The following is a 6,315-nucleotide window of genomic DNA, read 5'->3' on the forward strand; positions in this document are numbered from 1 at the left end:
CTGTACTCCATCTCAAACCTTTTTTTTTTACCACTTTTCTTCTTTCCAATAGACTTTTCCAACCCTAAGAAGGTTGGTTTTCTTTATTTGCCAAAAAGGGGTTAGTGTATGTATAGTATTTTCCTTTGAGTATAGGCGCAAGTAGCGAATTAGGCTTAGTAGTAATTCACCAAAACTGTTTACCCAGCAAAGCTAGGTTTTGGGCTCTGAGATCCTTGAATCCCAATCCGCCTTTCTTTTTGGGTCCGGTCATATAATCCCAACTAACCCAAGCCATCTTTTTTTGCATTCGCTTCTGACCCCACAAAAACTGTCTTAGAATCATGTGTATTTTTTCCACTAGAGAATCTGAAAGCTTGAAACATGAAAGCGTATATATGGGAATAGCTTCTCCGACAACTCTGATTAAAACATGTCTGCCACCTGCTGATAACAGATTCCTAGGAAAGAAGAGAAAAGAAATGGGAAAAAGGAGAAAGAGAGATTTGTGAGAGAGCAAAGGAGATCGGAGAACAAGGAAGGGGAGGGGGCTTTGCCGCCACCGTCACGCACCACCACCGCCGTCATGACGTCGAGCCACCATGCAAGGAGAGAATGAGGCGTTGCCGCTGCTACCGCCGTCGAGCAGAACCATTTCCAGCGAGGGAGAGTGCGCGTTGTGAGCCAGAAACGCCGCGAGGAGGAAGAGGAGCCATCGCGCTCTGCCGCTGTCCAGTCACCATCGAGCTGGGTTCACCGTCGCACCCCACTACGCGTCACCATTGAGCTTCGAAGAGAGAGGGAAGAGAAACGCGACAGTGGGAGCTCCGTTGAAACTGGTCACCATCGCTGCTGCCGCCGTTGCCACGGGTGGAGTCTGCCATCGAGCTGTGCGTCGTTGTTAGAGCTATACCTTGCCGGATTTGCTTTTCACTACTGTCGGTTTAGTTTCACCGCAATCCTGCTCCACTTGTGCGTTCTATTTTACTCTCATCTTATTTATCTGCTTGTTTCGGTTTTAATTCCATTTTAGTTTCTGCCTTGTCCTAAATTTTCAGAACTGTTTACGTCTTCAATTTTTTTCAAATTTGAATTCCTTATTTTGCTGTGATCATTATCATTGCCGTGGAAATTTTCTATGGCTGCAAAAGTGATTGGAGATGTTGCTACCGCTGTCTCGGTTGTGTTGGGATGCCGTCGGTGCTGCGAATTTAGGGCAAAAGAGGGTTTGTCATATTTAATTTCTGAGTACGACTAATTGAGTAGGGGATATTATTATAAAGTTATTGATTTTAATTTAAAAATGCCCAAAAAGTATAGTAGATAATTGCAAATATTAATAATCGTAATGTTATTAAGTTTGGATTATTGTTGTGAATGTGACTGATTTTGTTGTTATGAGAGATTAGTTGGTGGAATTAAGCTTGGATTGAGGTTGTAAAAATATGATTGGTGTGGTATTGAGACTGATTTTGATTTGAGGCTATGATTTGTGAATAATGATTTAATTGTTTGAAAGCGACTAATTACTCGAATTCCTGGTTATGCTGAACTGTTGATTTAGTTGTGGAATTGAGATTTATTTGATGAGGGTGGATATTGTTGCAAGCTTGTTTGAGAAATTATTGGTTACTGGATATGTTAATCTGACTAGATAATATTGTGTTGAGTGTTGAATTGATTTAGTCTTATGCTCGGTCTGGAACTATTATGATGATGGTTTAATTGTGACTATTTTCTGATTATTGAGGATGAGTTCCTTGCTGTTTTGATAGTTGTTGAGAAAAAGATTAGTGAATTGTGGAGATTGAGGTTTAATGAACGAAAAATATATTGAGCTTGGATTTCTAAACTATTTTTTTAAAATTAATTTCTTAACTGAAACAATAATTTTAAGGGTTTACAAATAATTTTAGAATTATTAAAATTATATGGCTATAAAATATATTGATTATTAAGAATTTCGCTGATTTGAAATTATTGAGGAAAGGGTTGGTGAATTGTTGAGGAAGAGGGAATCCATAAGGGTGTCTAAGTCCAAATTTTAGTGGATGTGCTGTCGAATTTGTTATAAAACTCCAGGACTTTGTTTAAAGCGTTATTTAAAAGCAAATCTGATTTAAGAATATTATTTGATTTCGATTTATTACGGAAAGTGTCTTGTTTTCAATTCGATTTATTAAGAAAAGTATAATGTTTAAAATTCAATCTTTTGAGGAGATATTTTGTTTTAAGTTATGATTTGAGTTTGGTTTGTTAAGAAGAAGAAAGAAGGGGAAAAGAGAACATGGCATGTGTGATTTATGAAATGGTTAAAAGGTCATGAGAGGGTGACGAAATGTAAATGGTTAAAGTGCTGATGTGAAAATGTTAAGCTGTGAGCTTTATGTGTGAATGATTGTGCGGGGATGCCTGTTTATATGGTATGGCTTCCAGGAGAAAGGGACACATGCTTCAGCTGGAGAATCAACGCCTGTAAATACTTGCAGAGGTCATATTCGGCATACTTCAGCTGGAGAATCAGCGCCTATAAAGGTTTGGGACCTTGCAGAGGTTATGCCGCTGGAATGCCTTATCTGACTTGCGAGTTGGATTGCGTTGGGTGCGGGTCGAAACCGACAAATGAGCTCATTACCTGCGTTAGAGATAGACATGCATCATGTTGTTTGCACATTTGCATTTGGTTGTGTTTGCTTGTATTACTTCTCTGTGATTGTGATGTTTGACTTGTTTTTATGTTGGTTTGAATCTCTTACTTGTGCTATTAGTTTACGGATTAAGAAATGATTATGTCACTGAGAGATGGTTAATATGACTAATTTTGTGATAAAACTATTTTGAGTTTAGACATTTAAAGAAAAGTAATTATCTAAAGTAAAACTAAAAGTATTTTCAGGGATTTAATAAAAATAGTTTTATTGAGTAAAGTTAATTATTTGCATTTTATTTTGTTACTTTTACGGCATTCTTATTCCCTACTAAGAATGTGTGGTTTGTTCTCACCCCAAAATCTTCCACCCTTTCAGTGACACAGATTCGAAGACTCAGTATGAAGCTGTGGACGAATAGTTGGAATTGTTTAAAAGTTACGTTGTTTTCATAGAGTTCTCTCGCCTTTATTGATTAAAATTTTATTTTACCCAGAGGGATAGGTAATGTAATCGAGTTTTATGTTGAATTTATTTGTATGGCATTTACTGTTATAATAACTATGTGATTACTATTATTTGGTGATCTTTGATATATGATTTTAGTTAATAAAAACAAAATTTTCAGGCATATTCTTAAAAATTGAAATGCGACATCGAACTAAAGGCTCAATAGTTAATAGTTAATAAGGAAAACGAGTTAGTAACGCCTTACTTTTCATACGATCATGACGTGCTAAAAGTTAGGGTGTTACATGTTGATGAGTAGGGCGTGCTAAAAGTTAGGGTGTTACATGTTGTCTTCTAATGAGTAGGGTGTTTTGACTGAAAAAACTGCTGATTTGTAGAGAATAACTTTCTACCCACTAAGCATTTCATATTCATGGAGTAGAGATAGGATATTTTTGCATGATCTTCATTTGCCTTCCCAAATAAGATAGAGTTCTTCAGCAAAGAGAATATGATTGACTGTTGGAAACCTTCTGTGAATCTAAATCCCTTAAATAGATCTATTTTGCTATGCCTTGTATAACAGATAGAATAATCCTTCCGCACATAATAGATATAGATAAGGTAACAAGGGATCTCCTTATTGGATATCCCTTGTTGGCTTAAAAAAACTATAAGGTTCACCTTTTACAAGAACAGAATAAGAAACAGTAGTGACTAGTTCTCTGATCTAAGAAATCCATCTGGGCCAAAATTCATTCTCTTCATGATAAACCATAAAAAAACTCCACTTAACTATATCATATGCTTTACTCAAATCCAATTTAATAGTCATTTTACATTTCAATCTGCATCTCTTAGTTTTGAGGTAGTACATACATTCATGAGCTCTTAGAATATTGTCAGAAATTAATCTACCCTTTAAAAACGTACTCTGATTTAAACTTATTAAATTATTTGTAAACTACTGAAGTTTATGTACCAGAATTTTGGAAATAATCTTATAAAAGGTTGAGGACAAGCTAATAGGTCTGACCTGTGACATGTCTTTAGCATTCAGAATTTTAGATATCAAGCAAATTTGTGTATGGTTAAACGCCTTGAGCATTTTACATCCACCAAAGAAGCTACGAACTACCTTGAAAACATCACCACACACAATGTCCCTATAAAACTAGAAAAATCATGCTGTGAAGCCATTCTCACCTGGAGCACTTTCAGGACAAATGCTGAAAGTGGATCTCTTGGTTTTCTCCATAGAGATTAGTCTTATTAGCCTCCAATTCATGAAAGCTATAACCGGATGACTGAAATTGCTGAATATGTCACCAGATTCTAATGAGTTAGCAGATGAAAATATTTACTTAAAATAATTTTTAGCCACCAGAGTAATATTTTGTGGATCTGAAGCCATCTCATCATCATTCTAAACTAATTTCCAAATTTTATTTTTTCGGTTTCTAGCTTGGAACTTCGGATGAAGAACTTTGTGTTGCTATCATCTTCTTTCATCCACTTGCATATTGATTTTTTCTTCTAAAAATTTTCTTCTTTTGATAGCTCCTCTTCTAATTTTTTTCTCTACCTCTAACATCTCTGGCCCAATAAAATAATTCAGTATTCTCAAGTGTTTCAACCTAAGATTTAGTTCTTCAATTACCTTCTTAGAGTTGGATTTGTTATGCTGTTGCCACTGCACTAGACAGTGCCTACAACACTTCAATTTCTGTTCCAAAAAGGTATATAGGTAAGTCATTAACTTCCATACTCCAAACTTTTGCTATCAGTGCCCTTATAACTTTCATCTCACACTACCGTTTTTTGAAATTTAAATCTTATTTTGGTAGACCATTTTGGAGGATCTGAATCAAGTACGAGAGGAGCGTGATCCAAACCATTCTCCATAGAGCATCTCAATAACAAAATAAACTCTTCGTGACTTCTGCGCCCATATCCTGAAAGGGGGAAAAATGTATGGGGGTGAGAACATCATCCTCGAAAGGGTTCTCAGTAGAGGGTTTTTGGGAATTACTGTAATAGGATACATGAAGATAAACCGTACCAGTGATTCATAACCGTCTTATGCCCCTTTCAAAAACAACGGTTTACAATGAAAGTAAAGTCAGAAACATTTTCGGAAAGAAGAACCATTCAATTCTCAAAACTCAACCCTTTCAAAATGGTTTATCTATGCGGAACCAAAATAGCCTTTCATAATTTTATTCCAGACCAGAAACACAAAACCGAAATCAACCATCAGTTCATCTCTTTTCAACCATGGCCCTAGGCCCAAACAATCCAACCAACAACCAATCACCACAATCCAACAGAGTCCCAGATGCAAACACAGATAGGAAGTTCAAGCACAAACAAACAGTTATTACAAGTAGAACAGTTAGCAATTAATCACATAGGCAAACCAAGTATAATATGCACACCCAACCAATGTCACACAAATGCATATGATGCATGCCTGTCCCTAGTGGCTGATGATATCATCTGTCGGTTATAGAGCCAACCCGACAAGTCCTGGTAGCTAACCATTGGACTGTCCCTCTGTCGTGCATCCCCAACTCGAGTTATACTCATCATAAACTTGATCATAATCATGATCCATATCCATCACCCTCACTGGTGAATATTTATCCATCACCATCACTGGTGAATATTTATGGGGGCGAGCTCATCCGGGCCTTTCACAGTGCCCGGCCACACTTACGACATTGGGTTAACAGAGCTTCGAGTCTCAACCTGGAGCACATGGTGGCTAGCCATTGCTGCTACCCAGGGAAACCCTCATCTCCAATAGTGGAAGTGCAAAAATCACAATTATCAATAATTCAGCATATACATGCATTCATTCTCATCCATGGATCAACATCCATCTCAGCCATCCGGCTTACGGTTCAGTCCAGAACCAGCCAATATTAATAATCACACACAACCATTTTGGCTCACGGTTCAATCCAGAACCAGTCAATATTCATAATCATACATAGCCATTCCAGCTTATAATAAAACAGCACTTCCACCATTCAAAATCATCAGATTTATGAAATCGGCATTTAAGCCATAAATCATTTTCTCAATTCATTTCACTTTGAAATCAACTTTCAACTCTTTTCAGCCTTGGCTTTAAAGATCTCATTTCCCAAATCATCTCAGGCTCATAAGCCACTTTTACTCAAGGTAAATTCCCCTTTTAAAACAATGCCCCTCTCGGCATCCTCTTTCCAAA

General features: G+C 36.9%; 1 long non-coding RNA gene across 1 annotated transcript in view; it reads right to left on the minus strand.

The window, feature by feature from the left end:
• The window catches only part of LOC110266307, a 2,327-nt gene continuing 1,001 nt past the window's right edge, over positions 4,990-6,315 (minus strand). The window contains exon 4 of the long non-coding RNA XR_002353556.1: positions 4,990-5,032. This is a non-coding gene — a long non-coding RNA (uncharacterized LOC110266307). The remainder of the gene's footprint in view (positions 5,033-6,315) is intronic.

Source organism: Arachis ipaensis, chromosome B09, assembly GCF_000816755.2.
Source record: "Arachis ipaensis cultivar K30076 chromosome B09, Araip1.1, whole genome shotgun sequence".
Taxonomy (NCBI): Eukaryota; Viridiplantae; Streptophyta; class Magnoliopsida; order Fabales; family Fabaceae; genus Arachis; species Arachis ipaensis.